The sequence below is a fragment of the Notolabrus celidotus genome, chromosome 6 (genome assembly GCF_009762535.1).
Source record: "Notolabrus celidotus isolate fNotCel1 chromosome 6, fNotCel1.pri, whole genome shotgun sequence".
Lineage (NCBI taxonomy): Eukaryota > Metazoa > Chordata > Actinopteri > Labriformes > Labridae > Notolabrus > Notolabrus celidotus.
The window spans coordinates 20630826-20644002 of NC_048277.1; the positions used below are offsets into that span (position 1 = coordinate 20630826).

The window sequence follows — 13177 nt, forward strand, 5'->3', positions numbered from 1 at the left end:
TCCCAAAGTTGGCTGTGTTTTTTCTATAAAACTTTCCATAGAAAGTGTAAACAAAAGCCCTTCCTGTTTGTTTGCTGTTAATCCTTTGTTAAAACACTGTGCATCAGTAACAGCATTTGACAACTATACAGAAAAGTCAATTTCCTGCCGATCAGGATAGCGTTTGTGGATCAGGTGGAAACATCAGCATTCATTTGAGTCTTTATCAAAATCAGCAAAAAACTTGTCACAGTATGTTTACGGTAACAAACCCCCTATTTGAAGAACATAGGAGGGGATTCCCCCCCTATTTCGAAAAATGAAATTCAAGCCCTGCTATCAAAGCTGAGCTGCACCCAGAAGGGAAAATACTACTGATGGAGATTTTTCTGGGGGAAAACAACAACATTGAGTTTAAAGTTCATGACAATTGACACATTGCCACGACTCCAATTTTTTATTTAGAGTTGTGGTAGTAAGAGAGGAGTCGCGTGTGCCTCTTCAGTATCTTTGAGCGAGACACTGAGCTTGTACATTATGAGTCATTATTAGTCACTCTGAATAACAGCGTCAGCCAACAGCTTAAAATGTAAATTGACAGCCATAAAAACACTTGAGGCAGGACCCAAACTCTCTGAGTGTTTAGAGCTGGAGCTGTTCTTTAGGGGCATTAGGTCATAAAGAGAGGTTTTGAATTTTGGATTTTGGAGTTCAGACCTCACTTGTTAACTAATGCTGAGTAAATCCTTTTTGCTGTATATAATTTTGGAAATCTGAATAATACTAGAGCACTGGATGGTCTAGGGACTCACTGGTGAGGGGGCTAATTGAGAGCTCAAGTGAGCAGTGGCAGGCTGGCACGGCTCATTCACAGTGTTTGTCATTAGACCCGACTGCAGGGAGAGAATAGAGTGCACTGCACCATTGGTGTGTAACCAAGATTTATGCTAATGTCTCCCTGCATATGCTTATTCTACATATCTATATTAAACTTAATAGACTGTTACATTGCTTCTTAACCCCTGCTTCCATACATGATTAACTTTTCTGATTTCTTTGCAAAATGGCATATAAACACGGGGCAGGGATTTTATCAGCGTGTCAGTGAGTTTGTTTCCAGTGGCAGCCCATGGTTCCCATAATCGGTTTGATACTTCAGGGACTCCATCGAGAATTCCTGCCTAAGAGGCCACAGTTAATATGTCACCCCATACATTCAAAAGGCGCCTTAGGAGAACCCTGGATTTCTTTGTTTGTTTGACCAAGAGATATTATTGATTACTCAAAGTTGACAATTTGAAACATTTGTTGCAAATATTATTTGAAATGATAAAGGAAGTTTCTATGAAATTTGAAATACTTGTAATTTAGGCAAAGCTTCCCTAATCAATATATTTATGTCAGCAACAGAACATATACACAGATTTAATGTTAGAGGTGTTTTACTTATAGTAAAAAAAAAAAAAATACAAATGCTTACCACCATCTCTGGCACTTCTCTCTGTTGTATGGAGCATGTTGGTCTCTTAACCCTCCTGTTATGTTCGTTTCTCTGGAACAGCAATAATGTTCCTGGGTCAATTTGACCCATTGTATATTCAATTATCCAAAAGTGTCAGAGCCCCAAAAAATCCCAATCAGATTTTTTTTAATCTAATTTTTATGAAGTGATGTATGTATGAATTAACACGACACCTCTTCTGCCACATGCTGCCCAGATTTGTATGCACATTTAGCTGGTTTGGAAGGCATATATTGCCTAAAACAGACTTTTGAAAGGGTCAATTTGACCCGCAACATAACAGGAGGGTTAAAACAATGTTTCAGATTTCCAGCCAACAGTTTTGATTAAGTCTATTCGCCTAGTTTGAGAAATAACCAACAAGATCTGTGTTGCAAACAATGGGCTTGCATTGTGCATGTGCTTATAAAATGTTTGTCAGAGCTTATTTTCATTTTTTGATGTGTTTTTCTGTATTCTAAAAATGTTCAAAAATATGACTTAAACATTTGTAACATACCTGGAATTCATACCATTTTTGATGCTGCAAAAATATACATAATCAAATCAATATCATGTTTATGCTTCAACTTGTCCACTATTGGCTAAAATCTTTAAAATACTAGGTAGCTAAGAAAACTGTTAGTAGGGGTCAGCTGTAGTCTTTACAACAAAAAAATGCTTTGATATAACTATTGTTTACTCCTTGCTTAGCATTAGCATGCTTGCACAGCTAAACCTGTCTGGTGAAAATGGTTGAACATTTAGCAGGCAGATACTTTGTTATGTTGGAGGGTACTGAATAAAAGAAACTTTAAATACTACCATCTTTAAAATGTGATTGCATATGAAAATATATCGCTTTAATTGCCTGTCATGCTGCCACCAAGTGTAAAAAAAATATAGATTTTTTGAAGATGTGATTTTACTTTGTTTCTTTAATAAACCTTGTGCTCTGCTGACAGCAGCTGCTGCCCTCTACAAAAGAGCAACTGTTCAATGCCATCTTTCTACCAAATATCATGCTGCATCCACATCTAAAAAACCACAAGATGTTTCTTAAATGTAAAACTGTCAGACTAAAGGTTCAGACTTATTTATATGTGGGTGTATTTTGGGAGCAAAGTGCTGCTGAAGTGACATTTTATTCATCATGCGCACCCATTTGGCATTTTGGTGCCTAGCCCTACACCTAAGTTGGAGGAGAGCCGCAGCAGGGGTGTACCTTTGGTGAGCCAGCTCTGCAATTTTGGTGTCAAGGATGACAATGTTAAGATCTGTTCTCCATCTGCCAATTAGACAACTCCCCCCAGCGTTACATTTTTCACAGCAGAAACATAATTTTACCTGGGTGCAGCTTGTCAGAGAGGTAAATGAATCAATTTTATACAGAATACATGACTCAAGATTGAGAACTTAAGTCAATATGAGTATTATAATTCTTATTTAGCCAACCAAGTGCTGTTTTCTTTAATATTAAATTGAATTCATTATTGAGTGTTGAAGTGGTTTATTGATACCAGTTATAGTCAAAACTCAGTAAACTAACCACTTAACTGTGACTGATCATTCATTTTGATTGTATGTGAAAATGCCACTCACGTTTGTAATTACGTTTTTATAAGGGATGTTCACATTTAGTAAATGACACGATAAGTTATTGAAATTTCAGTAATGCAGGCCTGAAATAGGGGCATATGTTGTATCTGAGCTGTAGCAAAGCCACCTGATGATGACTACTACACTACTACTACAAATTGTAAACAATCAAAGATTACAGGAGGCATCGTGTAGTGTGGAGAGGTTTGGCTTATTTTGATTTAGAAAATGGAGATAAGTTGTATGAAAGCCTTGTCTGGTTAATTCAACCAAACTGATGCTCAACAAACACAGGGAGGAAAGAACGCTGGTGGTGCTAGCTCTGCTAACATTAGACACATTTTGCAAACCGATTGACATCGTTCACCAACAGACTCTGTGATCCTGTGTCTAGCTCATAGACTGTATAAAACATAGACGTAGTATCCGTGACGTTACCCATCTGTTTATGAAGCGCTGTTTTGAGGCCAATTGGCGGCGGCAGCCATATTGCTGCTGTTGATCAATTATGATTAAAGAGGCGGAGTTTGAGCCTCCTAGCCAACAGCTACAGTGTTCCCGCCTGTCAATCAAGTCAGCTGTGCCTCACATTGGAAGACTTGTAATCTCAATATCTTCGAAATTGCTGCGTTAGAAAAAAATTCACCCCGGTACAGTGTGTGCTGATCCAGAAATGAGCTATCCAGACTACACTCGTCTTTTGTACCAGGCTGTAAACATGTTTATTTCTGCTGTAAAGGTCGGCTTTTTCCCATTCATGTGTATGTGACTTCCGGTACTTCCGGAGCCAGCCTCGAGTGGATCCTCTCGATAAACTGCAGTTTTTAGCACTTCCACATTGGACTCATATTTTTAGACCAGAGGTTGCCGCTTGGTTTGGCTGTGATAAAATTAATTGTTCCAATTTTTGATGTTTTTCTCTGAGTTTTTTCTTACCTTTAGGCCGGTTGGCTAGTAAGAATTTCAGTTTCCCTTTAAATGACTGGCAAATTAGTCGATATGGAACATTCCGAATTTAACATTTATACATTTATACATTTTAACGTTGTATTTTTACAGCTTGTAATATGCAACACGAGCAGATAGCAGTAACTAATAAAGCAATGTATAGAAAAAAAGCTTTATCATGGTGTAGGTGGTGTCTTTACAGCAAGCCGCATGAAGCCACTTCAGTGGCATGCAAAGCTGACCAGAGCTCCACTTGCCCTAAACAGACCCTTGGTTCTCACTTTACACACCATACACTTTCAACTCCCTTTACCCCCACACTCACCATTTTTCCAGGCTCTTGACTTACAAATTGCTGCTTTAGACTTGGTTTCATTGTAATAGCCTTAAAGGGAGAAGGGAAGAAACATTTGAAAAAAGCCCACTCAGGACACTCATGTCCCCATGCAATACAGCAAAGCTGGTCCTTGGCTAACAGTCAGCACATTGTTTCCACTTGTCCCTCAAAGTACTAACCTCAGCGCTGTCAATAACCTCTCTATCCATTCTCTAACCTTCCCATCTTTTCAATCTACTTGGACGACTTCCAAGAAGCATGAAAAAAAAAGTTGAAATGCCCTGGACATAAGCCCTCAATAGCTCAGCGTAATTCCCTCTTTAAATGTAAGACACAAATATCAGAGCTGTTTAGCATGCCAAAGAGACTGCACAGAAAGCAGTGTTCCCAGTGGATGGTTGACAGGAAGAAGGACAAGTCCTCCCTTGGCATAAAGAGGCACTGTGTAGAGGAAAGACATTGAGAAAAAGAACCATTTGAGGTGATACACACGCACACAATGACCCACACGCTATGCTAATACACATATTGAAACTCTAAACACTAAACTTAACTGAAACCTGATGTGTTCATTCTCCCACAAAATGTCCAGTACAGTATAATATGCTTTATCATATAACATATCTCTGCAACTGGAGTCAAGGTCTCATCTTGTAAATGTTTTAATCACCTGCACAACATTTACCCTTTGCTTCAGATTTACTATCCTAACAGGGAGCTTTTAAAACTCCAATCTCATTGAAAGCAGCACAAGCCCTTTTTTTTTGTTCAACCTAAAATACCACTCCACTCAACAGCCCTGCACATTCCATCACACTCACCACGGCAAAGAATTAAAAGAGTAATCCAATGAAATATTAATTAAATTATTGTGGGGTTTTCACTTAAGCGCACCATTTTCATAATTGTTCCATAAATTATATTTTCCAGTACATTTGCTGTAGATGGATAATTAATTTCTGGCTATACCCATTTCAATTTGATTTTGTTTATGGAAACAGCAGAATGCAAACTTGTGTGTGTGTGTGTGTGTGTGTGTGTGTGTGTGTGTGTGTGTGTGTGTGTGTGTGTGTGTGTGTGTGTGTGTGCGTGTGTGTGTGTGTGTGTTAACCCACAAATTTAGCAGAGCCTCTGGCAGTGCCAAAATGTAATATTTATGTGCTCAACTGTATGTATGACAACTTTGCAAGCAAGTTCAGAGAATTTAGAGGTTTATGACTGAACACTTTAATGTAGAGGATTTTAACACAATGACAAATAATAAATAAAGCACATTACATAAAACTGTAGCTGCATACCACAAGATGGGCTGCTGTGTTTTACCTCCGTTAAGCTACTCATCATTAAGGATGTGTATACAATGCACAGAGATACATACACTGCAAAAGTCTAGCTCAGCTAAAGCAGGTAGAAAAACATAGTTTGATTGACAGGGTATTGAGTTAAAATTCATACCATCTCTTAGATCAGCAAATAAAGTACATGTTTATGTAAAAAAATAAAATAAATATATTTGATAATTAGCCCAAATATCAACATAATTATTAAGTCCATAAAAATGCAGAATCTCTACTCAGGGATCTTGATGTTTGAGTAAAGCAACAGCAGACAGAATGCACACCTGTCATGACACCCCAGCTTCCACTGGTGGTAATCTGGCATAAATTAGTTCATTTCTGTATAGATATATGTAAATATAATCATATTTTCTTTTTCACACTGGCTGAAGTAAGCCAGTGTGGAAAAAGCCAGTAACATACATACGAACCGTCTCTGCTAAACTGAGAGCTACCTAAAACAGTTGAACTGTTACAACTCAGAGGACTAAAAAGTGAAGGTGTTAGCGTTGAAGAAGTCCTGGCTGGAAGTTGTTGAATGCTAATCCCTGGCTAAACCAGAATTGCGGAAAAAAATTGGTGCTTGTTCCCAAACAAATTGAACTCATAGTGTTTTCTGACAATGATAGGCGATGACTGCGGTTGGGTTCCAAGATTGTTGTTACTAGGGATGCACGATGTTGGATTTTTTGTCGATATCCGATATGCCGATATTTTATAACTCATTTAGCCGATTACCGATACCGATCTTTTCTTCTGCAAAAAGATACATCCTACTTATAACTTGGATGATGCTCTACCTGAGACAATCGTAACAATACAAACAACATGGGCAAATTTGGCCAATTTGACATAGTAGGTAAACCTAACCTCTGTTCACAGGGAACATGTGAAAGTGCAACTGTATAGCAATTAAACCCAAATTAAATAAAATGGTTTACTCTTTGACAGCAAATGTGCCTAAATTAGTCAGCTACATGTACCTTACAAACTGCTGCTTAAATTCAAATTTAACTTAAAACATGAGCCCAACATTGCAGCAGCACATTATTTTATCGGTTGATTATATCGGCAGATATCAGCATGTTGGCCGATATCCGATAGTTCATTTTAAAGCCAATATCGGCCGATACCGATAATGTGCCGATACTATGGTGCATCCCTAGTTGTTACTGCAAAATAATGTTATAAAAAAAAGCATTTTGTTTCAACGTGAGCTCTGACAGTTTTTCGACAAGCCTCAAGTGAATATTTGAGGAACAACAGCTTTTTTTTTACAACATTAGCTACATTTTTCAACATCATAGGTTGCCCCTTGATTCTAACAGGGGTGAGTGTCTGTCAAAAATCCAACTTGGAATATAAATTCTCAACTATGTTCTGTACACACTTTTATGTTCTGTCCCAGGATGGATAAAGATTCAAACACAACACAATTCTGTCTAGTTTTTTCCAACTGCAACCCTGCTTTGGCATTTTTGTTATGAACAATTTCAAAATGCACAAGAGAACTGAATTTCACACTAAGATAGTTCACTTTAAAATGAATGGTGCTGGACTGTGGGACTAATCTGTAGTCAAAGATCCTCAGCTGTCCAAAAGAATATACAATATATATCAATACACATAAGTATGAACACATCTGTTTCCCATGCCCTGTGCAGTTTTACTCAGCTATAAAGTTTCACTGTGATCAGCAGTTGGGAAATTCTGACAATAATGGAGAACACAGTTGAACAGCAGGCAACACACACACACACATAAATATACATTTTTATAAACACACATGTAGCCAGTATACCTCTATATTTGTCCTATGATATTTTTTGCTGCTAAAAAAAGGAGGTTCAGTGTCTTAAGAATCCTGCATAAGTGAGACCACATTACCATTTCACAAGGCAAAGACAGAAGGCAACATATGCCCAGCACTGTCCTTTGGTCGCTCAGACTCAGAGTATTCATCAAAAAGCTGTGCTCTCCCATGAGCTTGCTGCCATATGCCGCTGGAAAATGTCACCAGTAAAAGTCATAATAATTCACCGTCTTCAGAAAGGCATTTGAAATTCCTGTATTTTCAAATATTGGAAACCACATCTCACACTTTGGAGATCTATGTTGCCCAGCAGTGAGCACAAGACAATCGTTATCATTGGCCTTTACATCTGGTAGATGCAATATTGGGGTGTCCCTGCTACTTTACTGTGAAAAGCTGGATTGACATGCATCTTCTGACCTGGGGAAGGTCTTAGGTTTGGCATAATGGGTTTTTGTATCAAAAGGTGACATCAAATTAGCATAAAGTAACTTTAGTAACCAATTATTATATAAATTATGTGCCTGCTACAGCTTTATTTTTATTTTTTGTATTGACTTATCAAAAGATAACAACAGTAGTTATTTGATGGCAAGAAAAGACTATGATACCATCTGCTGGAGCCCCAACCTTCATGTCAGGAGTACCATTAACTGAGAGGTAATCCTCTAATGTAGCATAAAACCATGGTGGCTACTGCACAGTAATGCTGGTGGTAAGTGATGGTACACTTGCATTGGAAAAACAATGTGTTGTTAATTCATTAACTTTTGCATTTTATATTCATATTATATTCCCTTTTTATGCAGCCATCTTTGAGGGGTGGTATGCTAAAGTTATTATCAGTTATCCTAGAACACTCTGATTACACCAACCAAGTGAATATATTCTGCCGAGGACACCTGTGAGAATCAGATATTCAGTTATGTCACCACTGAGATAGTCGCTATATCCTACAGCGTCCTTGAAAAATCCCCCTGACACATCAGTGAATGCTTGAATAACCAGAACATTTTAAATAGAAGTGACACGTAAAGATTATTATTTCGTAATTGGTTTTGAATACCAGAACATGAGTCCTTAGTGACCACTCATCTCAGATAGCACTGAAGCCCGCTTACGTTTAAAAAGAGGGCTACAGTTTCTGTGATGGCCCACTGAGGAGTACAAAATACAAGAGGGAGGGATAATAGTCTGTTTTAATTACAAAACTGGCATTCAGAACAGTGTGACGCTAAATATACAGTGATGTATATTTGAGCTGATATAATTTTACAAGCTTTGCTTGCTTGGTAACATGTCCAGTTACATGTGATTGTTCATTTTTAGAAAAAGAGCACAGTTTACACACATAAAAAAAAAAAATGTTTAAAAAATGGGGTTTTCCAGAGAGAAAACTCTCTGGCAGTCAGGAGGTCTGAATAATGGAATTTTTCAAATGGTTAAAATTGGTGTTTTCCTTATTCATGCAAGGACAGAAAGGCTGAGAGAAGCAGCACTATTCTGCGTGTTAGATGAGGGAGCTGAGCCGTTATCTGCTGATCCCAGAACTTCCCTTGGAGCACCGGAGTGGGTCTGTATCACGTAGTGCACCCTGCACTGGGACTGTGCAGCCTGCTGACAGGAAAGCTCGATTAGCGAGCCACAAAGAGGCCAATATAGAGGAGCACTTCCTCAGCCAAAGGGGGTTCGTCCGGACAACACGCTCCAGGCCTCTTTCCTGACAGGGGACAGTGACAAACACACACACACCGGCTCGCCCACCTTGGGGATTGCATGATGGATTGGGATTTGGTTTCTCGGACACACGTGTATGCCCGAATTGCAACATACATCATGACACATTCGTACACACATAATAGACACAATGTGAGTGAGGACATACACCCTTCTTGAGCAAGCACAGAGACTGTAATCTTTGTTCCATCACTAAAACACAACTGTTAAATGGATTTGGAAAGTAACAAAGTTTACGGTTTTCAAAGAATACTGGCAGTCATCCAGTGAGAGAGATGAGTATGTTTGGACTGGCCCCAGCCCTGCGCGTGCTGCCTTCGCTCAGACAATGGGATGTAGATGTGGAAGTGGGCCTGGGCCAGATGAGGAAAGCGAGATAGCAAGGGTGGGATGAGGGGTGGAGGTGCGCTGAGCGCAGACTGGTAGGCTGTTAGGGGACCCTGTGGCGGAAGGGCATTGTTCAGCAGAGGAAAAACACAACAACAATAAAAAACAACTCTTCCTGAATCTTTTTATATGATTATGTAGAGAACAATTGAGTGGGTGGGATCCGCTACTTTGAGGATATTGAAAGAAGCCTCTCCTTTGAGACTTGGAATGATCCTTTCACACCTTCCCCTGGAACAGAGGCAGGAAAATAAAACAATGTGAGCTGCTGAGCAAGAAGCATATTGATCAAGTACAGTGTGTCCATTGAGAGAGATTACAATGGCCTTTGGCCTGTGACACATTAAGCAATGAACCAAAGGTTAATGAGGGGAAAATTGAATGATAATGGATCTATCTTTTTAAAGATACAGCATTTTATGCATTATAATTTGGCAAAATGCAAAGACAGTCATTAATAAATCAAATTCATGTGAAGATTGAGTTAAAATTAAGGTAATAAGTTGGTAGTAATTGGTGATAAAATAGCAGTCTTTAATTTTATAACGCACCAAAAACAAGACATGCATATTTCCTTCTATCTATCTATCTATCTATCTATCTATCTATCTATCTATCTATCTATCTATCTATCTATCTATCTATCTATCCATCCATCCCTGCCATCCATCCATCCATCCATCCATCCATCCATCCATCCATCCATCCATCCATCAAGACGAAAGTCTCACAGACAGAACAGTTAGTTCAGCATGTGTATAATTGTATGCTGGTTTCATGATGTCTACTTCTGTGTCCGACTCTTTTCCACTGATACTGCCTGGTTGTAGATTTCACTAACCCTAAGGTCATGCACCTGATATACCTTTGAATCCCGCTGTTTGCTGGAGTGTAGAGTCCTCTCCGGGGAAAGACGTGTCCACAGATAAGAGTCTGGTGTGATGTTGTGCATCTTGGCCCTCAAGGCTCAGACATTGGTTTTCTCTTCATCTCTTTTTCACATTTTCGCAGCTATCCATTGATTTAGTACTAGATCAATTCTGTTCAAGTGAGGGTTGTATTAGCTGGTGTGCTATTGTCTGTATAGAGACAGTTGGGGATATAAACATTCAAGATAAGTCTGCATTTTATCAGCGTAGGTCAGTGCAGACACAGTCTACCTGTTATCCTTCTCACATACTTGATTTATCAGGATTCCATTTAGATCCTCGAACAATTGCTACACAGTCGGGGGCTCCTACAAGGGCCGTTATCACGGGACACATGATAAGACGCTGGAACACACTGAAACATACATATTCTTTAGTATCTTCAGGAGTTACATTTTGTGAAGTTTGTAGTCTTCTCTACCAAGAACTGACCAAAAGGCCATAGGTATTCTCTATATATGTTATGATGTTAAAGATCAACAGCTTTGACCCCAATTTAATAGAATTATAGCAAATCATGATATTAAAATGTAAACCATCTTATTGAAACATTAAACAATGTTATCAATAAAACCATTTTTCAATTCTGTGTAAATCTCAGAATTAAAAGAAGTGGAAGCAGGGCTTCAGAAGTTAATTAAAAGTTGATGGTAAATAAAAACCCAGTGTGTAAATTAACTCTCAGACTTCTAAAGAAAAACACCTAAATCCACAGACCCCTCTCTTAAAGGTAAACATTTATTACTCAAGGGCATCCCAATGGACTGGGAGGCCCGCACTTCACCAGGCTGTAAATGTCATCTTCTCTTTGACACATTAGTGACAAATGAGTCAAAGCTCCAACGGACCGTCTTTTATCTGCTCCAGAAAACTAGCTGGCTACAAACACTGATGATGCTTTATAGGATCCTGAGCTAATACTGTAAGCAAAGTCAGTAGGAAACATAACAACCTACACAACATTGATAGGACTCCTTCTGAATTGTAACTTTGTTATAGTGGATTTTTCATGATATTTGCTATTTTCATGAGGAGTTGATGATGTTATTCTTTGAGAACACTGATTGTATTGATGGTAACCTCTAATGGCATGGCAAAAGCAGAGGAGAAAGTGATGTTTAATAAAAGTGGTACAGTCCATGATGGGGGGATGTATGGGTCCATTAAACTCTAGACTTTCACTCAGATGATTGATAGATATGTGCTATAGCTAAATCAAAAGTCAAAAGAACTATTCGTTTTTTTATAGTGAGGTACTCGTCAATAATAAGTGTCACCCATCAGCAATCCCGGCCAGCTCAGCCCCTTTGTTGAGACACTGGCCTCAGAACTAGGCTACCAAACATTGCAGATGGGGGTCAACTGTGCCCAGTAACTTAGCTAATCTTTAAAAAGTCTAACTCACACGCTTATTGTGTACACTATATTTAGACTTATCCAGTGCTTTGCTTTGCCCCCTGACAGCCACTTTGTTTTAGCACTATTTTCAGATGCAACATATTCGTGTTCCTCCGCCTGCAGTGCTACGATCAGCTATTCAAGTCGGCAGGCTTTGAGAGACACAAAAAATACAACCAAACCAAAAGGAGTGTAAAGAGGAAGACTCAACACACCGAAGGAGAGAGGGGAGAAACTTCTATGCTAACTGGTGGTGCATGTGTTTAAACCATGGGCCCATGCCCACAAACCACAAGAGCTACTGTGTCACACTTGGGACTTGGTCACAACAGTACTTCAGGACCTTTCTGAATCAGAGGATACCAGCTGTTTACATACGGCTGCAGTCTGCCTCACTCCAGAGTTCCCCGCTTTACTGGCTGATTGTTTTCAGAGTTTCTTCTTATCAAGTGTTAAATCTGCGAACCAGATAAGGTGAAAGGAAGTGTGTCTTCAAAGTAAGTTTACAGCCCTCACTGTTTTTATTGCACGGTCACACAACGCAAGGTCTGCATCAAATGTTTACCCTAACAAAGGGGACAGGTTTTTTTTTTTTTTTAATCCTATACATAGTGTTACATGTGTTCCTACCTTGGTAAACATAATCTAAGTAATTATTTATTCTCTGTGGTGACCAAGTTTGGGCATGAAAACACATGTATTCATGACATGTTGTAAACTTCAAAAACTGAAATATAAGTAAGATTTTTTGCCTGATAAGATAAAATAAGATTCTTGCTAAGCAGTTTTTGTGTTAGAGTGTTTCACTTGTTTTGAGTGTTTTGGTCCTAAATTATCTCGGTAAGATTTTACAGCTTGTTACTGAGATTTTATGACCTATATTGAGTAATACATTCTTGAAACTAGAATATCAACTGTTACAATGCTGTTTCATCAACACTCACAAGTATAAAACTGCTTTTTCAAAGTAATAAATTCTTATTTCAAGCATGAAATAATAAATCATGACTTTGACACAATTGTATCTCTTCCCACAATTAAAACAAATGACAGCCAAATGTAATCCACTGTTTTATTTTCAATGGAACAGTAGAAAATATGTACTACTATATATTAGGACAGTTGGCACAGTACTGAAAACTGACACTTAATATTTAAACATTTAACATTTCAAACCGTTTCAAACCGAAAAAATTACATTCAGATAAGTTC

At 38.5% G+C, this 13177-nt stretch overlaps 1 long non-coding RNA gene across 1 annotated transcript; it reads right to left on the reverse strand.

Moving 5' to 3' along the window:
• Window positions 1–7142: 7142 nt before the first annotated feature.
• LOC117814335 lies at window positions 7143–10917 on the reverse strand. Its single transcript, XR_004631562.1, has 2 exons — window positions 10504–10917; window positions 7143–9869 (listed from the first exon to the last, which is right to left on the reverse strand). It is a non-coding gene; the product is annotated as an uncharacterized LOC117814335 (long non-coding RNA).
• Between the last annotated feature and the right edge of the window lie 2260 nt (window positions 10918–13177).